Here is a 14,699-nt window from a genome sequence, read left to right as displayed (position 1 = left end):
GGGAAGGCTGAGCCTAACCTCAGATAGCTAGGTCAGAAACGCGAAATGCTCACGCTAACTGGTTGACTTTCTTAGACTCACAGTTGTGAACGTTGACATCCACAATGTTCAGGATGGATATCAACGTCGTCCCACCGCCCAGTATTCACTCGAACTAGTTACTCACTTGCCGAGATACTAGCCATCATATGACATTAGTTTGTAGACGGTAGTCTAACAGGCTGCTGTGATATCAGGGAGCCAACTTCTACATAATCAACGCGGGGGTCTAATCTGGTCAAAGAATTCCTAGTACTCATAGAAACCACAGAAATCACTAAGGTACCGCGTTAGTGTAAAATACACTAGGTTAGGTAAAATTACACCGCGTATAAGGGTAAATTTATACTTTTATACTATATCTAGCTAAATTTACCTAATATTCTAGGTAATTTATACTAATATTAAAAGATTTATATACTTTATTACTTTTAAATTACTACTGTATAAGAAATCTTTATAAAAGGAAGAGAGTAGAATAAGTAAAAATAAACTTTTATTTATAATTATTATATAATTACTACCTTCTCCTTCTAAGCCTTAACTAAATTATATATTCTAGTACAGTACCTAATAGATTAAACGCTATATTAAGGCTATATTACTATAAGTAAACTATTTATAGGTAGCTTAAAATATAACTTTATGCTAGTTAATAATAAAGAAGCCTTTACTTAACCTAAATACGCTAGGCTAAAAAATAACGCTATTAAAGTTATACTTAGTAGTAAAGAGTATAATAATTAGGTTTCTGCTATAGTTAAGTAAGTACTAAGTAGTAGCATTATTACTTAAGTAACCTATTATACTAGTATAATATAGAAGGAATATTATAAAGACTATATAGCTATACTTAGCGCTAGTCTAGAAATCTATAATAATATAATATTAATTATTTATAGCTAGGATACTGTTTAGACTACGTAGGATACCTAAAGTAGAAATATTATAATAGTATATATTAGATAAAAAGAAGTAAGTTCTAACTAAAATAGCCTAAAGTTACTATTAAAAGTAGGCTGTAGTTCTAAGGGTACTAGGTATTAGTAGTATAGCTATATCTAAGCTTACTTTATTTAGAGCTATAAGAAGACCTACTCTATTCTTATTATATATAAATATATAGTTAAAGGAGACTTATTAGTAGCTATTAACGTAGTTATCTTATAAACTATAATTAGTATTATTAATACTAAAAGTAAAAGGTTAGATTAAGGTTAGCTTATAGAGTAAGGTAAGTAAGATATATAGTAGATACTATTATATAAGAGGCAGTAGTAGAGGTCTCTATACCTATTACTATAAGTAGAGAGGTAATTAGGACTAGCGTAGGTATAGAGGTAAGTAGTAACTAATTAATTACTATTTAGACAGAATATAGAGACTATAAATAATAAAGAATATAATTAAAGATAGCTGTTTCTAAGTTAAAGAGATTAAAAGGTTAGAGTTAATAAATAACTATAGATAAGTTAAAGTAGGTAAAGGTATATAAAAGTAAGGTTATATATACGTAGGCTAAGCTATAGTAATATTTAGTTATAGTAAGAATACCTATAATTCTAGAGATATTAGCTACTTAAACCTACCTATTTAAATAATATTTATTAAGGTTATAAGAAGAAAAACCCTATATAATAGTAGTTAGTAAGCAGCGTTTACTTAGGCTATTATATAAGTTATACCTATTATTATAGCTTCTACTTTAATATAAGAGACGCTAATAAACTTAACTATTTATAAATACCTAGAGGTTTATAATAGTAAATAACGCGCCTAGAAATAATTTAATAATTAATACTTTGTATTAAATAAGATCTACTTTATTAGCCTTATACTATAATTCTAGATACTAAGTACTAATAATAGTAATATCCTGCGTAATTCTTAGAAGAGGTAAGAACTCTATATACTAACTATAGTAGAAGTTAGTACAGTTATATATAATTATTTTATATAAAGTATTTAGTAGACTACTATATTAACTCTATAATACTAGTTACTAAGTTTAAGCCTAATAGAGAGTTTAGAGAAGAGTAAGCTATAAAGTAGTTAAACTACTTAGGAGACACTAGATCTAAATAGAAATAATTATACCTATAGCTCTATTATAGATAATATAGATTACTTACTATTAATAGAAAAGTATATAGTAAAAAATTAAATATCTACGCTACTTAACTTATTACTATTATAGGCTCCTTTATTATAGAACTTTACAGATAATACTCTATATAAGTAAAGTATATTATCCTAAGTAATTAGATATATTTATAATATCTTAGTTTTAAGTAGTGTTAATATGCATTAGCTACTAGTGCTGCGTTATATTAGTATAGATATAGATAAGTATACTAGGCTTAAGGCTGTTACTATAGCTATAGTAGATATAGTAGTAGTACTACTTATACTTATAGCTATATATACGCCTACTACTACAGTTACTAGCTTATTACTCTAATAACCTAAAACTATTAAGTCTATACTGCCTAGTTTACCTGTAATAGTTACTGTAATTACTACTATAGTAGCTATAGTTATAGAGCTAGCGCTGCGTTCTACTAAGTATAGTATAGATTTACGTATAGTGTTATATAAGGCTATATAGTATACCTTTCTCTAAGAAGCTACTTTTAACCTTTAAAGTAAAGTCTTACAGTATTCTAGCTACCTTTTTAGATAGTAATATATAGGAAATATCTTTAGTATATACGCTAGTAAATCTTATAAAGTCTATAGTACCTAGCTAACGTTCTAGTAGCTATAAAAAATACGTAATTAATAAAACTACTACTATACTTATTACTACTTTCTACTATAGCTTTCTTAATAGTAGTAGGCTAAAGTCCTATAACTTTATATAAGATAAGATCTACTATTCTACTACTTATATTATAAATAATAAATCTATTATTAATTATAAACTAGGTATTTTATACTATACTACGCAAAGTCTTAAAGTGTATAATATAGTAGATTCTAGTTCTGTTATAATAATAATATCCTTAAGTTAAGGAAATTCTAATAGGTTAAAGCTAGCCTTTTTAACAGCCTAGAGTATATAGTCTTTTGTAATATTAGACTAGACTACTAGTATAGTTACTACTAGAGCAATAGGTAAAGATCTTTAAAGCACTTTTCTATACTTTTTATTAAGATTCTTAATTAAATAAGCCTTTACCTATATAAGGAAATCTGTATACTAGTATAGAAGTAATTAATAAAGTCCTTTAAAGCGCTTTTCTATACTTTAAGTTAAAGTACTTAATTAAGAGAGCTTTTAGCTAAACTAGAAAATCTATAATAATATTAACTAGTTGCTTATATACGCTCTAAGCAAATATAAAGAAAATCTTAGATATATATCTTATCTATTAGCTATTAAGCTAAAGCTTTATTCTCTAAGACACTATATTAAGCCTATAAAGACCTAGTTTATTTATTATATATATCTAAATTGTCTATACTAGTCTTAAACGCGTTACTATTATCTTAGTTATCTTTATTACCTATAGTGTTCTTTCTTATATTGCCTAGGTTAGTAGGCACAAGGTAATTATTTTAAGATAATATAGCTTTTAATAATATTATACGTTTCCTGCTACTAGATTTAATATTAGATAGCTTAGAGATCTTTTCTATATTATTACTACTAGAGTCTTTACGTATATTAAACTAACTATTAGCCTAGCTATACGTATTATATACGTTATATAAGGTCTATTATAACTTTACGTTTAGTTATAATTACCTTTCTTAGACTAATAATTTAAATTTCTCTAAGATTACTATACGTTGCGTAGTTATTAGAAAATCTATTACTAAGGAGTAGAACGTTTCTAATACTAATATATTCTATAAGGTTTTAACCTTTAGCTATATATCTTATAGGAAGATATCTCTTATATTAGAGATCTACTAAGCTTTATATATATTACTAATATACTTACTAGTATTTACTAATACATAGTTAGGTACTCTATATAGTAGTTAAGAACCTAGTTAGGTATCTACTTTATTTATAGAGTAGTTATCTTTAAGTGCCTATAGTAATCTAGCGTCTCTATTAGGCTGGCTATTCTAGGCTAAACGTTAATAATCTTGTAACTCTTATAATTCTATACTAGAAAGGTATATAAGTAAAGATTTAATGTTATTTAGCTTATCTACGCTAGACTAGGTAGTAGATATAGTAGTTTTATAAGAAACTCTTTACCCTACTAGGAGATAACTAGTAATAGTATTTAACTACTGCCTCTTTAATTAAGATAGGTATTTCTATATTAGCTACCTATTTAGATTATATAAGCTGTAACTACTAGAATATATACCTTTATTAGAGTATAAGGTTATACTATACAGAAGCACTAAGTCCTTAAACCTATTATAAGGTTTAGCCTTAGGCTTATTCTTATATACTAGAGGGGTTAGAGATAGCTCTATATATCTAGAAGTAGAGCTTAATGTTAAGAAGTATACTTTCTTAGTTTACTTATATATAAGTAGCGCTATTAGTTAACTTAAGTTTAGTAGGTTACTCTGCTCTCTAACTATAGCTATTCTGTCTTATATTTCTACCTTAATATATTCTTTATACCTCCTCTAGTAAACTTTAGTAAAATATTAGATATAGAGCAACCTCTTATATAGACTAATATAATATAATAATTTACTAGCCCTAGACGCCCTTAGTTAATAATTAATTAGAGGACCTAGGACTTCTTTATATAGGTTAGGTAACCTATATATAATTTAGTCTTCTTTCTCTTCTACTAGTCTTCTGTATTAGTATAATAAATCTTATATAGGTCCTAGTAAACCTACTCCTTTCTACTTAAGTAGTAGCTTTCTTGTAGTTTATCTATATTGTCTATAACGCCTATTTAATTAGCTACCTACTATTAAAATACTTAGATATAAATAGCTAATACTATAATACAGTATTTTGCATTATTATAAACTGCTCTGCTATAAGGTTATTAAATTTATAAGTATTCTCTATACGCTATTATAAGTTATATACTAAATAAACCTACTACTTCTAATTCTTCTCTCCTTAAGCTATAATAAATTTAAGATAGTTATACTTTAGAATAAGGAGTTCTGTATATATAGTAATATAAGCTACTAGAAGTTTAAAGTTACTTAATTTAGGTTAAGTATGCTTTCTGTATAGTTCTAAGATTATATATTACTTATATTTCTTACTGTATATTAGAGGTATAATTTTATTTAGTAAAAGTCTAGAATTTATAGTTTTAGATTAATTATACTCTTTATTAGAATGTTTTACTATTATTATAGTATTTAGATATTAAGCTAAGCAAGAATGTTATAATAATAATATAGATACTTAGGTTATAAATACTTAAAGCTTTTTAATGTAAAGGCTCTCTGTCTAGTCTAAGTATATAAGAAACCCTATACGTCTGTATTACTATAAGCCTCTAAATCTCCTTAATTCTACTTCTTATATATTATTATATATAATTGTGTTAGTATTAGATAAGTGTAGGAGCTAGATATTATACCTACTTCTAATTAGTATAATTGCGTAGAATAACCTAGTAGTAGATCTATAGGGTTAATATTATCTTCTCCTTATCTAGTAGAAGGTTAACTATTACTATATAGGCCTAGTATATAAACGCCCTTTAATACCTTATAATCTAGTTTATTTTTATTTAGTTATACCTTAAAGTAGTATTCTATCTATAGTTAAATCTTATTTACTACTCTTATCCTTACTACTCTCTTATAATATTGCTAGTCTATAGTATAATTATCTTAGTAGGAGCACTCTTATTATTATTCTTATTATTTCTTAAAGTAATATTTACTAGCGTCTAGTAACTATACTTAGTTATTATATAGTTAATGTGTTTTATTATTCTCTATGCTAAGCTCTACTACTATCTATATTTAGGTAATATAGAGTAAGAGTACTAGTGTTTTTAACCTCTTAAAGTAGTTAAGACTTCTATAGACTATAAATACATTCTATACACATTAGTAGTGTAATTTTATAGAACTTATCTAGTACTTTTATAGTAGGCTTATTTATCCTACTAATTAGCTAATTATAGTAAGTATATAAACCTATCTACTTTTTTTTAAGTTCTAATTTAAATTAGCTTAGCCTTTAGGATAGTAATACTCTATATATCTACGCTATAGATAAAGATTTATCTTTTAATAATAAAGATTAACTATTTACTCTTATAGAGGCTACTAAGAAGAAGATTAACTACCTATAGTTTAGAGTTAAATATAAAAGAGTAGAGCTAGAGGCTACTTCTAGTAAAAATAAATATATAGCAGCTTAAATTTTAGCCTTTTAATCTAGTATTTAACGCCTTAAGAAGGGCTTATAATAGAGATTACTATAGTTTAATAACACGTAGAGTAAACACTTAGTATTTAATAGGTTAAACTTAGAGTTAGGTAGCGTTTAGCTAATAATACTAAGAGAAGGGTATAGTAATATACGTAGTATATATAGCACTAGTGTTTATAAATAAGTGTATTATTTATTATTTTAGAGATTAGTCCTAGTTTTTGCGTAAGTTTAGAGTTATATTTTAGTATCTTATAAGTAAGCGCTCTTATGCGTTCTAGTATAATATTAGTGTAAGAATAACTACTATTATTAAGTTATTTTATATACCTATACGCGTTTAGCACTTTATTATAGGTATATTTTATAGTACTATAGCTTAAAAAGCAAGGCCTATATAAGATAAAATAGTTATAATCTTTACTTAATATAGCTAGCTTATAACTATATACACTGCATTACTTTTATAAACTTAAAAAATATAACCTAAGCCTAGTAGCGTAGGTATATAACGCTAAGTTAATTTACCTTACTTATAATATCTACTACGCCTCTACTAATACTCTCTACTTACTTAATACGCTTACTATACCCCTAAATACGCCCCTATTAGTTAAGCCTTCTAGGTATATTATAACGCGTTAGTAATGTGCCTAAATACGTCTCTGTAGATTATCTAATATATTTCTAAACTTACCTTTAAAATTACCTATTTTACTCTATACGCTACTAATTACGCCTAAAAAACGCACCTATTATATTCCTAAAGTACCTATAAAGTAGTATAGAGTGCTAGAATTACTATATAACCTTCTCTATTGTAAGAGGCTTTATAATATATATACTTTCTAATACTATAGGTATCCTATAGCTGTAACTACAAAAGAGTCTCTTAATTTACTACCTATAAGGTAATAAGTTTAATAGACTCTACTCCTAAGGCTATTAATAAATCTTAATAGCTAATAGAATAGACTATAGTTATTATTAAATTCTAGACTAAGTAAACTTAGCACTTTAAAGATTAATCTTGCTATAAGTATAGAGTATTATATAGAAAGTTTTTATTATTAAGGTAGTATTACCTTCTTCTTTTAGTGTAATAAACTTTAGTAGTTAGATATAAAACCCTGCTCCTAATAGGTAGTAGTAGTCTAGTCCTTTCTTATATTATATATATAGGCTTTGTAATTCTTAAGTAAGTATACTTAGAGCCTACGCTTAGGTTTTACGTAGAAAAAGCTATCTTTAAGAGAGTAAACTCTAGTAATTAAGATAAAATTATAGTATACTAGCTTAAAGGCTAACTGCCTTTAAAACTAACTATTTTTAAAAGTATACTAGCCTAAAGGCTAACTGCCTCTAGAATTAACTATTTTAAATGCCTAGTATACTCTCTATTAAGCTAATATATAGGCTACTAAAGTTCTCTGTATACCTTTTAAGATATTAGGTAATCTATCTTACTAAATAAGAATACCTAAAGGGATCCTATATTATTAGTAATCTAAAATATAAGACTATATAAAACTAATAAATAAGTATAGTAAGTTACTTTATTAGGTTCTTTTTCCTTAAGTAAGCTTAAACTACTATATTATACCTTTATAGAAGTAAGGCCCTAATATTATCTACTCTATTACTAATAACTAATAATTATACTAAAGGTAGTTATAATATAGTATTCTAGATTATAAGATCTCTATAGAGAGACTCTAAAACTTTATAGATATATATATAGGTACTATAATAGGTACACTAGCCTAGCTTTATTAAATCTATTAACTAATAATATACTACTTTATATTTATACGTACTATAGTACGTATAGTAGGGTAGACGTATCTAGAGACCTATCTTTAAGGAATATAACTATTAAGGGATATAAGTACGCTATAGTGCGCTCTACCTATAGGTAGGCTTCTTATAAGAAAAGGACTAAAGGTTAAGTCTAATAATATACCTACTATACTGTACTGCTAAGGTTATATTAATTAGTAGGCCTTTTAATTAAATAAACTGTTAAGCAGCACTAACGTACAGTAAATAATAATAAAGTTCTTACCTAGATATCTAATAAACAGAACCTCTATTATTAAGTGCCCTTATTAATAAAGGCCTAAACTCTACTAATAAAGATTACGCATAGTAGTATTAGCTTAAGAAATATATACTTTAGTACCTTACTAGCTGTATAATTAGTAACAATTATTATAGTTCTTAAAATATTAAGTAGGTTTTAACTTAAGACCTTATTATACTCTTACTATACAGCACGTAGAGTACAGTTTAAGTAATATATTTAACTTAAGTATACTACTAGGTTATAAGTATTACTGCCTACTAAAGTAAGTAGCTTATAAGGTTACTAATAGGGCTATTATATCTAGTATAAGCACTAGATAAGCTAGAGCTTAAGTAATATAGGTATAGAAGGGATCTAGTATAGGGCTATAACTATAAAGGTATAAAAAGTTCTTAGTATAAGTATTTATTATAGGCGCTGTACTACTAGGTAACCTTAACCTCTTTATAATTAAATACTAAAGAGTAACTTACTTCTATATAGACGCGTCTTTAGCTAGAGTTAATATAGCTAACTACTATATAGAAGGAGAGACTGCTAGTATAGAACTATAATTATACTAAAGCGTAAAATAGTTTAAAGTAAATTAATATAAAGCTTATTAGACTACTTAGCTATAATAAAGAATAGAGTTAGACTATATTAGTAGTGTATTAGATATCTAGTAAGCTTATAGAAGATAATTTAAACAGTTAACTCTAATATTTAACTAGGTAGCTCTAAGCTTTAATACCTAGTGTACTCTAGAGGTTTACTAGGTATCCCTAGGGCTTTAGTACCTAGTATGCTCTAGATATTAACTAGGTATTTCTAGGCTTTAATACCTAGTATACTCTAGAGTTATACTAAGTATATAGGCGCTGCCTGCTTTATATTAGTTAAGTCTTATATAGTAGAGATAGGAAGAAGAGGTAGCTTTAATAACCTAGTTATATTCTAGAGCTTTAATAACCTAGTTTATACTCTAGGGCTTTAGTAACCTAGTTTATCCTTTAGGAGTTATAGTTTATTTAGAACTACTTAAGTATTAGTGTAATTAATTATTAAGATAAGTAAGTACTTTCTAATATTAATAGCCTTATTACTAAGCCTTAAAGAGTATATACTAGACCTACGTATATATTAGCGCAATTAACTATCTATAGATAATAAGGTATACTTTCTAGCGTTAGCAGCCTAATAGTTATTAAAATAAAGAGTTTTACTAGACCTACTTAAGTGTTAGCGTAATTAAGTATTAGTAATAGAGAGTACTTTCTAGTAGTTTATTACTATACCTCTGCTGTTACTAGTACCCCTTTCTACTCTACCTACCTACCCAGCTTACTCTATAATACGCTAGCCTTTAGTAACTTATAAATATTTACTACCTTAGGCGTAGGCGTTATAGTTAATAAGCGCTAGTAGTTAGGTATATAGGTATAAAGTATTATAGTAATAAAGGTTAACAGCTTATAGCATTAAGTATAAACTCTAGTAGCTAGGCCTTAGTATTTTATAGAAGTTTACAGCTTTTACTATAAGTAGTAAAATTAAAAGTAACTAATTAGTAATTAGTATTTTAGCGTAACTATAGCCTTCTAGAAACTTTAAGCTTTTTATAACGTTTTAACTAAGTTATAGTAGCACAACGTAGGCTAAAATTTATATATAGGATAGATAGCAAAATTTGCAAAAACAGTAACTAAGAAATAAATATATAGGATAGGCAATACTAGCCTACTATAAATATATAGTATTATTATTATTCTAGCTAATTAAATTACAGAATTATCCTCTAGTTAATAGTAACTCTAGGAAGCTTATTATATAAAACTTCTACTATCTATAAAACGCAGCTCTTTATATTCCTATTTAGTACTATCTTAATCTTTTATATAATTTAAGTCTCTTATATAAAGTATAAACCTCTTAAGGCAGATAGACTATACTATAAATACTTATATACGCCTATATTATATATCTTAGTATCTAAGTTAAGATAGTCTTACTAAGTAAATAATATAAGAAAGTACTAGTTATATATAATACTATCTACTAAGGTAGAGGTATAGATACACTTAATACTGTAAGTATTATTCCTTATAAGCTATTCTAGACGTAAACTAGTATCTTTTTCCTATACTGCTTTAATCTATATAGTACTAGTATTTAGTTAAACTAACTAACTAATATAATTATCTACGTTATAGTTTATATATTAGGTAGTATAAATTCTACCTAGATAAAAGAGTATAAGGGCGCAGATTATAGTACTGCGTTTAACTTACCTATACTTATTATAGTTTATAGTATAACTAGAAATACTCTACTTATATACTGTAATATCTCTCTTTAGTAAGTAATTTACAACCTTTATCTCCTCTATAAGTTATATAGAGATATTAGTATAGTTTAAGTTAACGTAGTAGAAGGCGTAGGCTAGTATAGTAGACAGCTTAATAAATTACTTAAATATAAGTCTATTATTAGAGTAGTTATCTCTAGTTTAGTTACACTTATATATAATATTGTTAAATATAGACCTACTAGACTTAAATAGAGTAGTAGGAGGCGTATATAGCGCATTATAGGCTTCTACATTAGTAGCTAATATTATATTAGATTATATAGGTTTAGTAGATAGTATATTTAGCGTCTCTCTATGCAGTATTTTATAGATAAGTATAATAGGTTAAAAGAAAATAGTAAGATTATAAGAGTAGCTTAGTAGAGAATTTATACTCCTAAGAGTCTTAATATGTATAGTATATAAAACTTATACTAACTTACGTTGTTTAGACGTACTGCATTAATACTAGAAATAATAATAAGTAGGTATATTACTAGTTTTCTATATAATTTAAGCTAACTAAGATATAATCTTCTTTTAGTTAGGCTTATATAATAACTCTAATAGTCTAGTTAGTAACTATAATAAGATAATTAATAAAATATTTACTACTGCTTAATAGGGGGTATTCTATTCTCCTTAGTGCTCTAATACGTGTCCTATAACTGCCTAGTATACCTATAGAAATAGATACTACTATATTTAATATACTCTACAGTAGCTTATAACTTATAGGTTAATAGTAACTAGACTGTATTAATAACACTATAAAGGTTTAGTATAAGTACTAACTACTACTACACTAAGGCGCTTACTATACTATTAATTATTAATAGTACTGTTAATATAGAGAAGAGTACTTTAATAAAGGGTTTTTATTTACGTTAGAAGAAGTAGATATACTTAAAGTTAACTCTTAAAACTAACTCTAACTAGATATACTAGATTTTAACAGCCTAGATAATAATAATAGCCTAACTAATACTAATATAGAGTTACTTAAGTATATTATCCTACTCTATAACAACGCCCTATAGAGAGTAGATAATAATAATAGACTAGAAATAGCAGACTAGGTACATAAAGTAATAGAGGCTGTAGACTATATAAGTTATAAAGAAGACTACTTTTCTACTAATAGTATCTATAGATAAGCGCTTAAGATCTTTAATACCTTTATTAGCACCCTAAAATAGAAAGTAAAGAAGATATATAAAGTAATCTAGAAATACTATAATATTAATATAAGAGACCCTATCTAGATTAGATGTAGGGTATTAAATAATACTATTAGAGATATAATTAAACCTTAATATATTAACTGCTATATAGATAGGTGTGTAGTATTTATTAGTAGGCTTCTAGTAGTATCTACTTACTTCTTATATAGTAAGATATAGTATAATAATTATAGTTAGCTAAGATATATATTCTAATATATCTCTTTCCTACTGTACCTCTGTCTCTAGTATAGTTATACGTTAAGGTTATAGTAGCTTTTATTATATAGGGCTACTTTTAATCTATCTACGCCTAATTATAGATTAAGGAATAATATATTTAATAGGAGTTAGTTCTATAAATACTGTAGTAATAGATATTTCTAAGATATACGTAACCTTATGCTATAGCTTACCTTAGACGCAATTAGTACTATTAAGTACCTAAGGAAATACTAAAGTATTATACTAGTTATACTTTATATATTAAATCTATACTCTAAGATAAGAGATAACGCCTCTAACGCCTTTACTACCTATATTATACTAGGCAGGTTTAATAAGATATATACTAATACGTAGCTTACTCCTCTTATAACTAAGCTATATAAGTTATATTATAGAGTAGTAGTATATAATAGAGCTATTAAATAAGATTTCTAGCTAAAAGCTTATATTATATTAGTTACTAGAGATAGTCCTGCTATTATAGACGTAATAGGTATAAAGAGTTTAGAAAAGTTAAAATAGAGTTACTAGATATATACATTCTCTAGAATATAAAGAAGAGAAGGTAACTATTTCTTTCTAAATAGCCTAAATCTAGAAGTAGAAGTTAACTATAACTTTAAGGCTTATATTAATAAGATTAAGTATTCTTAAGGCGTAATAAGAGATAAGGAGTTTAATAACTTAAAGAGAGATAGAGGAGTTAACTACTAATCTATACTTCTTAACCTGCCTACTATACACTTTCTAAGGAGCTTTCCTATTAACACTATATACTTTATAAACTATAATATCCTAAAATTAATATTTTATTTATAGAAAGAGAAGAAATACTAGAGTAAGAGTTATAAAGTAAAGAAGTATCTATAGGTTATTCTACAGTATAACTAGGATCTAATAGACTAGAGTATAACCTCTTTTTACACTTTTATCCTAGCCTATATTAGTACTTCTCTATACGTAACTAGTAGCTATACTAACTAGACTATATATAAATAGTAGACGTTTTTCTTATTATATAGCGTACCTATAATATAATAGTTTCTGCTAAAGATATACTCTAATAACTTTCTATAATACTACTAACTTCTTTAATACACTAGCTAACGTAAATTTATAAAATATAATATTAATAAGGTTAAAGAATAGGTATAGGTGTTTATATATAAGTATAAGGATCTATATTATTAAGAAGATCTAGACCTACTACTATTATATACTGTCTAGTATTATTACCTACTTTACTTTAGGCAGAATATATAAGATTTTAGTCTTCTGTCTTACTACGCCTAATAGTTACTTAAGTAATTTCTCTATATAGTAAAGAGGTTTGCTACGTCTACTAGTTATAAGTATAGAAGTACAGAAATTAATACGCTTATTTAGAAATAATATATTTATATAAGGTAGAGTAGAGATAAGCATATAGACCTTATTAGAGATAATAATATAGTATATTAAGATAATAGTAATCTCTAAGATAACGTATATAACCTTATAGATAAGATAAGTATACCTATAGATCCTTAATAGTAATAGGAGCTAAATAAGATAAAAGACGTTAACGCTACTTAGTATACTAGAACCTTGCTATAAGATATAGTAATATTTTAGAATTATATTCTCCTAAATAGATTAAAACTTAGTATAATCTCCTTTTACAGCTAAGGTAATAACTTATACAGTATAGTATTTATTATATACTATATAGACCTATTACTAAACATCTATATGTAATTAATATAGTTATTATTTAGTATAGTTATTATGTTATTTAAAGACCTATATAATAGTTTTAAGTAGGTAGGTATAGTTAGATACTAGAAGGTACAGCTACTAGAGTTAGTTAATAGCTAGCTACTATATCTCTATAAGATAGATAAAGAAAATAATACTATATAATAGATAACTATTAATAAGATTATAGATCTTATTAGTATAGCCTACGTTTATTATTAAGTTAAGAACGTAATACGCACGTCTTATTTTATTATTAATAAATACACTCTTTCTAAGTAAAATAGGCTATAGAATATATAGTTACTTAGTAAATACCTTATAACAAGATATTAACAAGGTAAGCTATACCTTATATACTACTACTGTATTATAGTATAATATAGTAGAAAATAAGCTTCTTTATAAACCTACTACGTATATTTTAAACCTACGTAATATAGATAAGTAATATAGGCTATATCTCCTCTATATTTACTAAACGCGCTTTAATAATATATAGGTTATTATAACCTCTCTAGAATTACTATCTAAGTATATATTTTATATATTTAACCTTAGATATAAGGTTTAGCACTTTCTCTTCTAAGTACGTCTCTAATACCTTAGGTAAAGATTAGAAGTTTATAGAAACGCTGTATATAACTATAAGTATTTTAGAAAGTAACTAGCCCTTTAATTATAAGAATAACTAGCCCTTTAATTATAAGAATAACTAGC

Source organism: Dothidotthia symphoricarpi, assembly GCF_010015815.1.
Source record: "Dothidotthia symphoricarpi CBS 119687 unplaced genomic scaffold P153scaffold_9, whole genome shotgun sequence".
Lineage (NCBI taxonomy): Eukaryota > Fungi > Ascomycota > Dothideomycetes > Pleosporales > Dothidotthiaceae > Dothidotthia > Dothidotthia symphoricarpi.
This window is presented reverse-complemented; position numbering follows the sequence as displayed.